Source organism: Camelus ferus, chromosome X (assembly GCF_009834535.1).
Source record: "Camelus ferus isolate YT-003-E chromosome X, BCGSAC_Cfer_1.0, whole genome shotgun sequence".
NCBI classification, from domain to species: domain Eukaryota; kingdom Metazoa; phylum Chordata; class Mammalia; order Artiodactyla; family Camelidae; genus Camelus; species Camelus ferus.
Genome location: NC_045732.1, coordinates 87450426 through 87463399, shown reverse-complemented (window position 1 = coordinate 87463399; position 12974 = coordinate 87450426). Strand labels below are relative to the sequence as shown.

Genomic DNA, 12974 nt, shown 5'->3' with positions numbered 1-12974 from the left:
ACTTTGGGCTTTCTGGTACCTCCACCTTAGCAGGCTCACTGCATACAAGAGCTCCTTTCCATTAACCAGAAAGAGCTCCATCCCGGAGCCAGACCCCAGCAAACAAGAAGAGCAGGATGTTTGTGGTCCCTGGCTTGTTTGCCATCGGCATGGAAATCTGACCTCCGTGACATTCACTAGAGAAGATATTCCCAGCCAAAGGTCACAGCCTGAGAGTCCACACCCAGTCTCTTGATACTAGTACCATAACCTTCCTACAATGAATATCGGTGACATCACTATGGTTTAAAAGCAAAACAAACATGACAGTCAACGGAGAGCATCACAATCTTGCTCCTTCCAATCCAACCACGTGTTTTCAAAGGGGAGAGACTGTCAATGTAACTGCTAACTTCCATGTGTACAAATCCTGTATGTAAGCCCCCAACATAGCTTTCTGCTAAACTCTGGAAAATGATGAGCCACTTTCCTACAACAGGATTAGGCAAGGTGTCTGCAACACAGGACTCCCTCATTGAGGGCTGAGCTGAGCTCATTTGGCTATACTTAGCAGTCTAGCCAAGCCACATACATACCTTCAGCTCCCCCCAAATCAAAACTATACCCCCTCCTGGACAGAAGAAACTGCTGGAAACCAAAAAGTGTGAGTCTAGTCTCATCCCAATGGATCTTGTGACATCTAGGCCTCTAAGCCCCTCAATAATAATTTTTCAAGGCCATCTGGAATAAATAGAAGTCTCACTCAAAGCCGCATGTATGCAAATTGTGGCACTTTAAATGGATTCCGTCCTTAAGTGCACAAACCTAAAAGCACGCAAGCAATTGGATTAGAAAAGCAAGAGGTTTTTTTTAACTCTCTAATTGGCATTAAGTCACCAAACATTGTCAAACACATATCACTTGCTTAATTATTTTGTGTGCGCATGTGTACATCTCTATAACTTCATAAACACAGAAATGAGAGTAAGATGCAGATTTAATGTACACCCATATGGCGATAAATACAAAAGCTGCCAGAAGATTGTAAAATGCTATACTAATGCTAAAGTGTTATCTTTTTTTCTCTTGCTTTGCTTCCAAGTCACAAGGAACAAATTGAGAATACCGTAGATGCTAAGCAAGAATCCTTATCTAAAAGGAGAAATAGACACAGACCATTTTGTCCAATAATGCAAAATATTTTTAAATACCTTTCTTCAGCTCCCTGTTCTCATCTTAGTCTAATTATCTTTGTTAATCCTATAGTGTGTTTATGCATAAAATCATTTCTACGTGTTCATTAGAATTTTTATTGAAGTAATTCTTCATAAGCAGCCTACTACGCATCATTCACCCCAGTATGCCTCCCTTCAGCACTGCTTTAATGAGTTCTAGTTGGCCTATGACACTGGTAGAACATACTATACCACTTTCAGCAAAACCAATCACAAAAATGATAAATATGTTTGCCTCTAGTATATATGACAAATAGGCTTAAACAGTTTTTCAGTCTTCTACGTAGCAAAGTCTCAGTCATGACGCATCTGCTGAGGTGGCCATCATCCCGAGGTCAAACTCTCCTCTGTACTGGGAGTCATTTTACCATCCTTCCATGCCTTCGACCTCATTTCTTTGCTGACCCCACCAAGTCTGCCAGACTGGTAAACCCACGCTAATCTGCACACTCTCTTTAATGGCTCTTTTCTAAAGTTGCCTCTTCCAAAGGAGAGAGAATAGTCCCCTTTACGGGAATTTGCTCCCCTCACTTGGTTATTTCCGGAATAAAATACGTTTTTATTATCTTCATGATGAGCTCCTGGGATAAGGGCAGGCTTCAGGATTCATTTTCTCTGGGACCCCGCACTTGAATTTGAGAGAAAGTATCTTTATTTCACTGGCTCCTCATAATCCAAGATTCTATGAGCTGCCCTGGATGAATTCATTCACACGACCTCCAAAGGCTGTGTCTACACAGACCAAGTGCAGAAAAAAGAATAATAAAATTTAAAAAATCGTCATTTATAGAAACAGGCCATGGTCAGAGCAGTGCAACGGACATTGCTAAAGAGGCAATTGCCAAAATTCCAGAAGGAATAAGATGCTTTGGCTTCTTACAAATCTTGTGAAGTGTATGAGCCATATTTTGAGTTCACATGGGGCATAAATTAAAATACAGTCAAGGTCTTCGGTCTTCACTTTCCCTACCTGAAAAAAACAAACAAACCAAAAAAACTGACTCTTTTCCTCTACCATAATTACTTCTATTTTTATTTCCCCTAAAACATAATTCTTTCATGTAAAACATTGCTGAAAGCATTTGCAGTATCTTGTGTATCTAAATCCTTGTTTCAGAGAGGAGAAGAGCTGCATAATTCACTTTTAAAGAGTGAGTTTTATTAAACTTTTTAAAAGGTGCTTTTAAAAAATCAGCTAACAGGTTGGATTCTGGTATCTCCAGACAGTCACTTCAGGTCTCCATTCCACTTAACCTGCATAGGCATAGAGCCAAAAAGGAGGGTAAAGGCTTTTACTATGGAGGATAGTACGGAAGTCCTTAAAAAACTAAAAATAGTTACCATGTGATCCAGCAATACCATTCTTGGTCATATATCCAGAGAAAACTCTAATTTGAAAAGATGCATGCACCCCAGTGTTCACAACAGCACTATTTACAGTAGCCAAGACATGGAAGCAACCTAAACGCCCATCGACAGATGAATGGATAAAGAAAATATGGTATATTTATACAATGGAATACTACTCAGCTATAAAAAAAGAATGAAATAATGTCATTTGCAGCAACATGGATGGACCTGGAGATTATCATACTAAGTGAAGTAAGTCAGACAGAGAAGGACAAATATCATATGTTATCACTTATGTGTGGAACCTAAAAAAATGATACAAATGAACTTATTTACAAAACAGAAACAAACTCACAGATAAAGAAAACAAATTTATGGTTATCAAAGGGGAAAGTAGGGGGAGAGATAAATTACAAGTCTAGGACTAGCAGCTACACACTATATATAAAATAGATAAACAACAAGGTCCTACTGTATAGCACACGGAATTATATTCAATATCTTACAATGAACTGTAATGAAAAACAATATATATCTACATATATATGTATAACTAAATCACTATCCTGAACACGAGGAACTAACACATTGTAAATCAGCTATACTTCAATTTAAAAAATAAAAAATAAAATAGAGGGAAAGGCTTTTGGAGATTTGTCTGAGAATTTAGTGGACATTAAAACATGTCAGACAGGCCAGGTGGCCCAGTTGGTTTTAAATGCCAACTCCAATACTGATTGGTTGTGTAAATTTGGGCAGATTATTTATCTCATCCAATTCTCTGTTTTCTCATCTTTAAGTGGGTTTTTTAAACATCTATCTCAGAGGGTTGTTTTGCGGATTAAATGAGAAAAATATACGTCATGCCCTTGGCATAGGTAGGTACGTCAAAACACTAATACGTCTTCACAGAAAGTCCGGCCAAGCAACACAGGTCAAACCATCACTTTACAGCACTTCTTTTTGTCTAAGTCTTGGAGTTGTTCACTTTTTCTTTGGTTGTGTCCCAATAAAACTTTATCTACAAAAATAGAGACAAGATATGACCTGTGGTTTGCAAACTCCAGTACAGATAACATGTGTAATGTAGAGGTTAGAAATACTGTGTATGTATGTGTGTGCATATATATAGCTTAGATATGATCTTTCTGAAGTTTGATTTGGTATATTTTTGTGGGCTTGTTGGATATCTGTATGTTTGTGGGAAAGGGCCTTATGAATGTTCACCCAAATGAAACTTGGAGAAATGTATCTGAGTATTTTATATGTAATGGAGATTTTTATTTTCACAAAAGACAAGTTCTCCCATTACTGCTACATAATTTGCCAAATGCAAAGATTTTTATAGTCCTCTTAAGTTGCAAAGGTTCCCCACATGGGTAATGACAACAAAACGTAAGTAATAATTACAGCCATAATTTTTAAACACATATTACATGCTAGGTGTTGAATCTTTGATGTACATTATGTAGATGCTAACATGGAGTTCTTCACTCTTGCATGTGAATTAAGAAGCTTGATGTGGTCAGAATACTTCCAAATATATCAACCTACTAAGCTTCTTCTCATGAATTCAGATATGGCCTGATCCTTCCTGATTGGTCATATCCAATGACTAAGCACTGCACAGTCAGGCAGAATGGTCTGTAAGATATTTATTCACTGAAGTTTTTCTAGTCCAACTTTATGGCTTAGTATATGGTCTATTTTCAAAAATGCTCCATATGTGCTTGAGAAGAATATGTATTCTAATTGGATGTGCGTCTCTTACACTGAGCTTGTTAACCATGTCATTCAAATCCTCTGTATCCTTACTGATTTTTATACATTTCATCTATCAATTTCTGAAAGAGGTTAGTAGATTTTACAATTTCTCCTTATTGCTCTGTCAGTTTTTGCTTTATATTTCAAAACTACTGTATTAAAGGCATACAGGTTTAGTATTGTTATGTGAAGAACTGAACATTTTATCAATGATCCTGTTTGTCCCCCCAAAAGATTTTGCCTTAGTCAGTTTAGCTACATCGCTTCCTGGTTAGTATTTACACAGTATATCTATTCCAATTCTACCTGGGTCCTAATGTTTTAGTTTTGTCTCTTAAATACAACAGCATATAGCTGGATTTTGTATTTTCATCCATTGTGATAATCTATGTCTTTCAACTGGTGAGTTTAAGTCAACTTCTATTTACTGTAACAATTGAGGAGTTGGCTGCCAAGATCAAAGAGCCCTTTAAAAGTACCTTCATGTTTCCTGGCTGTAACCTGGCCACTCTAGTCAATTTCTGAACACTCTTTGCTTGCATTCACTCTCTTGTAGGAAGTTAGCAAAAAATTCAGTGATCTCCATGAGTGAATCTGAGCTGATACTATACTGAAGGTTTGTCTTTATTAGTACAGTTATGGGAAAAAAGTCAATTACTGCAAGGAACAGTGCACACAAGCCTAATTCATTTGATGTAAATCAATGTATTGCACATTTCAACTGCTCTGTATTCCTTCAGTAAAGTGAATGGAAGTGATTCACTAGAACTAAACTCTTCACAAGAAACAAACCAATTCTCTTAGGCTCACTAGGGCATCTCTACTAGTAAAATTCAAAAAGCAATCAAACTGAATAAGAAGTCCTTTTTGCAGACATTTATATCGGGAAAGAACACGATTCTTGACAATTCAGAGTAAATGAAGTGCAAATTATTCTCTTATAATATGTCCCAGAACTGAAGCTTAACTTGTGACTAAAAAAGAACCCACAGTTTAATTAGAAAAAATATATTTATTGGTAATTCCCATGAGCTCATATTTGATACATTTATATCATAGGATAACAAGTTCAAAACTATTGCTAAGTTATAAATATGGAATTTATGCCAAAAATGCATGTATTGAATTTTATTTTGAATTTGCATGTGTGCCTATATTTGAATATTTATAATATTCCAGAAAAAGCACAGTGGAATGTGCAAGACAGATTTATTTAGTTTAATGCTCTGAAATGTGTCAAAGTCTTCCACACTGTTCTTAGAGGCAAAATGGCAGAAATAAGAAATGGGATGTACTAAAACCAATTGAATAATCTGCAAAGTCCAATACCTAGAAACTAGAAAAGCTCTTTTGCCAATAAATATTTGACTAAAGTTGAGACAAATACTTCTCTAAGCCTACAGTGGCACTGTATTAGAAGACATAGACCATTGATTGGAGTCTTCATTATGCTTTGATGGAAGAGGGAACATTCCCACCTATATCCTTTGTTTCTAACTCGGTGAGTAAATATCTCATCTTATTTGTCACAGAATGTTGGTATTAGCTTTCCAACTGTGAAGCACATTCTTTACACTGTCAAAATAACTTGTGCCTAGAATGTAGTTCCAGCAGAGTTTCAAGAATAAGATTCTGAACCTCATTGTACTTAGTGGCCCCTCAGGTATCCAGAGCAGCTAAGGAGTGAAGTGTTCTACTCCACTGAATTTACAGTTAACCGGCGGCGATGCTCTTGTGAAGTCAAACTGCTCTAGGAGGATGATGCTCCAGCAGAACGGACTCCCCTTCTCTCCTAGATGAGGGCAACACATGTACAAACTCATCTAAGCTCTCAGTGATGGATGCTTAGAACTACAGCCCTTGTTCAAACCCCAAACTTCACTCTTTTAACCAGACCATTAGCTCTGACATCATGAACATTCAAAATCCAGGCTATCTTGGGTGGCTCTGGCCAAGCAGAGTAAGCCTTGTATTTCCAACTGTGTACCGTTACTAATTTCTTGTTCCATTTAATTTTTAAACAGAGAACAAGCAATAGCAATCCACTCAAATATCTCTATAGTGTTCTGGTATAAGAGCTCCATGGATTCCTTGGAATATGATAACAGCCAATCATCAGCAAAATCAACAGCCGATGCCTGACTTACCACCTCTGCCTTTCAGACTGAGAGTTTACTTAGCTGAGGCTGCTTTCCTCATTAGGGACTCCCAGAATATCAAGAGGCTAATGAAATAACCAGCCATCATCTTTAGGAACCAAAAAGCAGATGGGTGTAATTTATCACAGGCATAATAAAGCATCATTTTAAAAACCATTAATATTTACTTTTATTATAAAAGTAGTGCATACTCATAGAGGAAATTAAAATCCTTTAGAGAAACAGAGGAAGAAAAGAAATCACTAATTGATATCTTGATGTTTTTCTTCCATTCTTTGTCTTTTATGCTTAGATTTGAGAAGGATTAAAAGATGATTTGCCCGTCTCGCTCTCATAATCGTAGTCATACCATCATACTGGGTCCACTGGGTTCATCACTGTCTATCTCTTTTTCTCTTAGCATTAAATCACTACCAATTTTCCAAACTCTAAAAAGGACATTTAAATGGTTTTGAAATAATTGTTCCAGTGGATGTACTGAGATTTCTTGAACCATTCTCCTATATGTGGGGATAACTTTTACAGATAACTCCAGGTAGCTCCTAGGATACCATGCTCACATCACCCTATACTTGTCCCCCATGGCACTTCTCACTATTGTAAGTAATTATTTGTTTTATGTCTGTCTTTCCCATTCCATGAAGGCAGGGACCACATCTACCTGGTTCTTCACTGTGCCTCCAGCACATAGCACAGTGATAGGAGATACTCCGTAAATATTTACGAATAAGTGAATAAATAAACGAGTAAGTGAAAAATACATATAAAGGATTGTTTTTCAGTAAAATCCCGGAAAAGAAATCATGGGTCAAAAAAATAAATCTTTTCAATGTTCTCTGTTTAAATTATCTATTTTATTTCCAAAAGAATCATTCGATTTTACATTTCCACCAACAATGTATGAGAATGATGGGGTTTACCACACCCTCTTCAGTACTGACTGCTACCTTTTATTGCTGGATGGTGGTGGTGATGTATACTGAGCTGTTGTTGTTGTTGTTGTTGTTGTTGTTGTTGTTGTTGTTGTTGTTGTTGTTAATCAGGGTTAATTTGAGAAGCAAAAAGGTTTTCCTAAATATAATTATTTAAATTTGCATTTCTTTAGTACCAGTGAGACTACACAGCTTTTCCACGTCTGTAAACTAGCTCTGTCGTCCCCATGTTGCAAATTGTCTGGCCATATCCTTTGTTTTTCTGATCAATTCGTAGGAGTTCTTTATACAGGAAGGATGTCAGCCTTTTTGTCTGTTTTATTTGTTGTGCATATTTTCATCAGTTTGTCATATGCCTTTTCATTTTGGATATTTTTGGACAGATGAACATTTCTCATTTTTATGTAATCATAACTGTTGATCTTTTCCTCTATTCAAACAGCCTTTTCCTTGGCTCAGAGTCCCATGTGTGAATGGCAGCTATCATTTAAATAACAATGCCAACTGTGAATTCAGATTAACTGGGTTCACAGACTCCCACATACACAACTAAGCGCTCACCTGCTCTGAGACCCAGTTCTCACTGCCTTACAAGCCTTGCCCACTAGAAGTGCAGGCAACTTAAACCAGTCACAACTCTTAGTAAGCTCCCAGCCCAAACTACATCCGCTTCTCAACCTCTCCATTTTGTCAAGGGTACCACCTTGATCGCAGACTGGAAATCACGGAGGTATCTTTAACTGGACTCCAGCCTTCATTTACTTTTACGTTTTTACATTCCTGCCGGGAAAGAGCTTCTCATCCTCACTGGGGTTCAACTTCCTCACTGCCGTTCCAGGACCTCTACAGTGAGGGTCCCTAACCTTTCCCCAAGCAGGAACCTTCTCGGGTCTGGCCAGTCCTGGCTAGGTGAGGGGACTTGGTCTCAGGATGCCACGCCCACCCACAATGTCTCCTTTCTTCTAAATACAAGCCACCTACTCTCAGAAGCCTCTCTGAACAGATCTCTCCTTTTTCTGGTCTGTTCCTCATACTTCACAAAGGAAAGGGCCTTAGAAAGCATCTTATGAATCTCCCATTTTACAAGGGGAATGGACTTGCCCCAAATCACAAGTTCCTCCCCACCCCAACCTGAGAATAGTCCACAGTTGTGCGCTTTACCATCTAATCTGAATGGACTTGAGGCTGAAGATGGTGACCTTGGCTTTCTTGGCTTTGTCTGGGCTCTAATCTCCCCCTGCTGCTAGCAGAAGTCATAATACTTACTCCACAAGGTTTGCTGATTAGACCTAAACTGTTACATAAACAGATGGACTTTTCTTTCTTTCTAAAATATATACTGGTAAAGGTATGACATTTTAAAGACATTATTGATATTCAAGCCATTTTCAAACAAAATCCATCTTCTTTATTAAATACCTAAAATGCCAAATTATCCTGTTCTACTGGAAGCTCTATGAGAGCAAAGATGACGTGTCTTCCCTGGAATATAATGTGCAGTTTCACAAAATTTTGTATAATGAATGACAGATGGAAGAGATGACTATTCTTTAATGTCATTTCATGTTACTTAAGTTGACGATAGATATCTATACAAGACAAGCTGGAACATTCTTATTGCCACATAACAGCACTAATCTAAAACTACTATTAAGAAAATCTAATTCTGAATACCTTTTTGTACTACCTTGAGAACTTTGAGCTTCCTTGGGACTCCAGCAACGTGTTTTCCATTGTGCAAAGATACTAACTAGTACCTCTGGGGTTCTACAAATGTTATTATGGTGAGTTTCTCCCCTTCTCCTGCGAAATATGTGGGAGGGTATAATGGCTCTCAGTATCCTCTTAGTATCCTTGGCTAAGTGAAGCTACCCCTGTGAGAGCCCAGTGGCCTACGGCCTGAGGGACCAGAAGGACAGCATTGCTGCCTGTATTGGTCCATTCACTTGCTGCCTCCTCGCCCTGAACCACAAGCCTGTCATCCTGCTTCATGGCACAATCCCGAGGGGAAGGAGTGGGAGCATGCGCACGTGAGGCATGAGCAGGCACGTGCACTGTGGAGTTCTTACTAAGACATGGTTCTTTCAAAATAGAGCCACCTTTTTAAAAAGAAAAGGAAGTAAAAGGAAGCCTTTATTGCAAGTATTAAAAATGACAAAAGCAAAAAAGAGAAAGAAAGAAAGCTATTCTCCATATAAATGCCTTTTAGTCCTTTCCTGTCAGGATAACCTAGAGGATTTTAGATGACAATTAATTACACCTCCGTGTGACTGCCTGGAAATGGAGAGATGCTAAAAGTCTGGGATGCAGCATGAATATGATGATGAGATTCTGTGACTTGAAGAGTCACAGAACCTAATCTGCCCCTGCCCCCAGCCCCCTCCCGGTACCTGGGGAAGAAGAATGAGGCTCATGCCAGTTTCTTTGTGCTGGATTCTGAATTCCTCCCACCCACCCAATGTTGCACGAGAGTTGGCTACAAACAGACGGAATTTGGCCCGAGAGAAGCCTGCAGAATTTGGGAGTTTTAAGTACTGGTCAGCAACAATGTTTTGCTACATTTTCAAAAAGGGTCTTAGAAATTCCAGAATGAGCAGGACCCTTCTCTGACCCAAAACAACATATGGGCAGCCAGATGTATGACATGCAATTTCTAGGGTTTTTTTTTTAAAGAAATACTACTCTTAATAAACAACTTGTGCCTTTTGCCAGCCCAGCACTCTCTCTTTGTCCTCTCCAGGCAACGTGACGGCAGCCGTTTCCGCTCAGCAGTTATATATCACCCAAGCACTTCACCCTCCGCTGAGGCAGGGAAGCATCTCAAATGTAGCCCTGGGAGCAGGATTCGGGTCTTGGCTGGCAGCCACGATGGCCTCTCATGCCCCCACCTAATGTGGATGGATGGCTGTGAGTCAGAAGGTGGCCCCTGTCCCCGCTGAGGGCTCCTAGTGACGTTCATTCACTAGGCCCCTAGCATCCTCCCCGCCTGCTCAGCTCTGCAGCGATTTCCCACACGGCAATGAGAGGCCCCTCTGCCATCCGGCCAAGAGACCTTCTCCTGTCAGCATGAAGCCTCAGGGAGGGAGAAATATCCTTCTCTCCTAGGAGGTGTGGCCACCCTAGTCCAATCACTCATCCCAATTCACATGTGTAAAATGACTGGAAATGGCGATGATGTCGGTGATAACAACACCACTTAACATTCAGAGTGTTCACTTTGTGGTAAATGACTCATATGAAACACCTCGCTGTGTTTTCACAAAAACCCTTGTTCATCAAGTCGCAACTGAGCAAGGACTGTGGAATCAGCCAGGACCGGGGGAAGATTTCTGCTGCGCCACTCAAGAGCTCTGTGACCTTGAGAAAGTCCTTCAACCCCTTTAGGCCTCACTCTCATCTGATAAATGGGGAGACTGAGGGCCGCTCTGCCCTCTTCCTACAGAGAGTGCAAGTTCACAGAGAAATACCAGAGATAAGGGATGTGACAGCCCCTAGGAAACTGGAAGGCACTCTCCACACGTACAAGGCTTGGGCAGGCTTTGGTCCAAGGTCGCACAGCTGGTTCATGGCTGGCCAGGAACTAAGGCCCAGGTGTCGGAACTCCCAGGCCAAACAAACAGAGCTGCTGTTCCCCTCAGCCCGGCGGAGCCCGGAGCCCAGCAGCTGGCATGGAAGGCTGCTCTCCACGGGAACTCCCCACGGCTGACTTCCCCATCTCCTGAGACCAGCTCTTCGCCCTCATGCATCACCACCGGCGCAGCTGCCTCTGGCTCTGAATGTTCAATACACTCACCCCCACACTCTCATACACACCCACACACTCGCTCTCTCGTGGTCACACACGTATCCATAGCTTTCATCGTACAGATGATCAGAATTCCCAGAACTGGTCCTGTAAGCAGGGATTTGTCAATATCCTGGGAAATTCTGGAACCCTCAAGCTAGCACTACTCTTCAAGATGAAGCTTTCCGGAGGTGGGTAGGAATTAATGAAATAAAAAAGGTGCCTCTGGGGTAGCCATGTGTTTCTCTAGCAAATTTTATTTCTTTTTTGTGAATACTGTAAGATCCAGTCACTCTGACTCTTTAAAAAGTGGTTCTTCTTTGATTAGACTAGATGGCACTGTGGTATCACCCTTTTGATGACCAAGAAAATCTTGTTTCATTTCAAATAAGTTTGCTTTAGCTAGGGACAGTCCCAGAGGCTGAACCCACTCCTTGAGGGGTCCTGGTTATCTCATGGCAAATTTCCGAAAGATTCCACCAGAGGACAGTGGCCACCAAATACATAATCCAGACCACATTAATAATGGGTGTCTACAGACCATGTTACACCCTGCCCTATATGTCCAAAAAGATTTTAAAAGGCACACGTGCCCTGTGGAACTCCAGACAAGGCTAGGATCCCATAGTGGCCAAGACCTCATTTTCACTCCTCTGCCACAGTCACGGCTGTGGAATTCTACTTTTACCCTCAGGAGCTTTTTATATCACCACCCCTCCCTACACCTACAGGCTCCACCGGCAAGAGGGATTATTTTCAATATTGCCAACTTGTTTGGGAACTTCTTAAATACCAGCATCTTGTGGTGACAATGCCTTACACAATTCTCACAATGCATTGAGGCAGCAACCTTCCTAGGGCCAAGGTTCTCTTAAGATGGGGGTAAAACAAACAAATGGTTAAAGCTGGAAGGGAAATGAAAGTTCAACAGATTCTCCCCAGATTCCAGAATTCAAAAAGAACACTGTAAACTGAGGGATGGAAAAGTGAGTAGGGAATGAGGTTTCCTCTAAATCTTAGTGGTGACCAGAAAGTCAGAGGGCCCTGTTCGCCTGCAGCTGGACAGAAGAAACTGCACTGGCTGTTGCATTCCAAGAGGCACCAACAAGACGTCGCCATGTTCCAGGGCACAGAGAACCCCTCACCATGAGGGGTTGGGAAGGCAGAGGAAGAAGTTGGGAGCCTGTCCAGTAGGCAGACGCTGTTGCAACAGTAGCAGCCTCGAGGACCCCTGTGGTCACCTCCACGGGAAGGCAGAGAGCACGGCCATGTCAACCAGACTCACTCTGTCCGTTCCCTGGACTCCCTGCCGCAGCCCAGATTTGTTTTAGGGAGAGTGGCAAAACGGGAGCCCTGACTGGGGCAACTGCAACCCAAAGAGCCCTTCCTACCCCTCCTCTTTTATGGTGCTCCATGACTTCCATCAGCCCGGCGCTGCAGTTGGATGGGAGGAAATGCCCTAGCTTCAAAAGCAACTGGCTATAAAGGCTCTTCATAAAACAGCTCTTTCCGCATCAGCTCTGGGTTCCCAGCAAGTGGGCTGGCGGTGCCCTGTTCCGGGGCCCAGAGTTTGTAAATCTGGAGCGGCTTCTCAAGACAGAAACCCACTGGGATCCCGGGCAGCGCCTTTCGGCCCGCGGGGTGCCCCCTCGCGCTCGCAAAGCGCCGCGGATGCCCCGGGAGCAAACTGGAGTGAGGGGTGCAAGCTGGTATCGAGAGTTCTCTCTGGGTGTCCACAAACAGCCGCAGAGAGATACTCATTCTCCCAGGG

The 12974-nt window shown here is 41.4% G+C and overlaps 1 protein-coding gene across 3 annotated transcripts in view; it reads right to left on the bottom strand.

Annotated features, from left to right (window-relative positions):
• HS6ST2 (heparan sulfate 6-O-sulfotransferase 2) overlaps nt 1-12974 on the bottom strand; it is a 272381-nt gene that overhangs the window by 256821 nt on the left and 2586 nt on the right. The gene's annotated exons all lie outside the window — the stretch shown is intronic.